Genomic DNA, 1,362 nt, shown 5'->3' with positions numbered 1-1,362 from the left:
ATCCAGCTGCCCCACCAGCATGGGCATGGACGCAACAGGAGAGGGAACCAGCCAACAGCTGGTGGAGTATCAGGACATGACCCAAATCCTGGGTGTGTCAATGGCAGCACTGACGCCTGCAGCACCTGAGCACGTTGAGTCTGCTGTGGCTTCGGAGCCTCAGGGAGAGGCCAGTGCAGCCGCTGCCTCCCCAACAGTGCCTGAGGATGAAGTGGCTGCTTTCTTGACTGAGATCCCTGCAACAGAGCCTGGAACATCCCACATTCCTCCAGGAGCAGATGATAGTGGAGATGCAGCAGCTTCTCCCTTGTGTCGGGACTCTCGGCGCCAGGTGAGTGAGGCGCGTGTGGTTGGCACCGGGGATCCCAAGGCCTTGGACGGCAGCTCCCAGGTTTTGTGACAGGGCTATTTCTGGTGCTGCCTGTGTCATCCCACTGACATTGCCCCCATCCCCTGCCTGTGCTCTTGCTACCCTGCAGGGTAGGCTCAGACGCTTTGTGAGGAAACACCTGGGCAAGGCTGTGACTGTCATCCAGGGAACAAGGCAGCAGCAGGTGAAAGAGCCAGACGTGGCACAAAGCTTGGATGTGGAGTCACCGTCAACGTCGCCTGCTGTAGTTCAGGACAGCGAGAACCAGCCAGGTACTTGCCCGAGTTGGGTGGCACCCAGGCCAGACCGGCAGCAGTGTTTGCGTGAGTTCGGGTGTGTCCCAGCCTCCCCTCCATGGGCCGAAGGCTGCGTGGAGACCTCCTAGCAGACCTTCCAGTATCTGAAGGAGGCCAATGAGGATGCTGTTAAGGAGAAGTTCTTTACTGTAAGGGTGGTGAGGCACTGGAACGGGTTGCCAAAGGAAGTCCCTTGCCTACAGCTCTTCTTCCTCCACAGGCATTGCCACTCTTCCAGACCAAGGAGCGGCCCCACGGCGACGACTCTCCCGCTTCAGGAGAGTGCTGAGGGCTCTGCGCAAGGCTTTCACTTGCTCATGCCTCACCCCACGTGTGGAGGAGTAGCGCCCTGCTGCCAGCGCCAGGCCCAAGGGAGCTGTGCTGAGGATGTCATGCTGCAGCCTGCACTTGTTGTGGCTGCTTTCTTGGGCCAATAAATAATAACTCGTTTCCCCCCCCACTGCTCGTCTCTGCCTGTATGTTGGTTAGAGCATGTTTGTGTAATTCACGGACCTCTATATTTAATTAACGTAAAACAACTGACTTCAATCTAAGCGGCTACCTATCTGTTGCAATTAGTTCTAGTTTTCTGCGTCACAAATAAAGTAGAAGTTGCTTATCACCCATGTTGGGTTGGTGCCTGACTGCTTCTCCTCGGGACCGCTGCGCTGTACAAATGGCGCCCTGGGCAACAGG

The 1,362-nt window shown here is 56.8% G+C and overlaps 1 long non-coding RNA gene across 1 annotated transcript; it reads left to right on the top strand.

Moving 5' to 3' along the window:
- The first annotated feature begins 285 nt into the window (after positions 1 to 285).
- On the top strand, positions 286 to 1,123 carry LOC130607946 (uncharacterized). Its single transcript, XR_008974396.1, has 3 exons — positions 286 to 331; positions 480 to 642; positions 887 to 1,123. It is a non-coding gene; the product is annotated as an uncharacterized LOC130607946 (long non-coding RNA).
- Positions 1,124 to 1,362: the final 239 nt, after the last annotated feature.

The sequence above is a fragment of the Pezoporus wallicus genome, unplaced genomic scaffold, assembly GCF_028554395.1.
Source record: "Pezoporus wallicus isolate ANWC-B61680 ecotype Strahan unplaced genomic scaffold, APGP_CSIRO_Pwel_v1 contig_4722, whole genome shotgun sequence".
NCBI classification, from domain to species: domain Eukaryota; kingdom Metazoa; phylum Chordata; class Aves; order Psittaciformes; family Psittacidae; genus Pezoporus; species Pezoporus wallicus.
The sequence above is the reverse complement of the archived record's forward strand: the minus strand, read 5'-3'. Positions and strand labels throughout refer to the sequence as shown.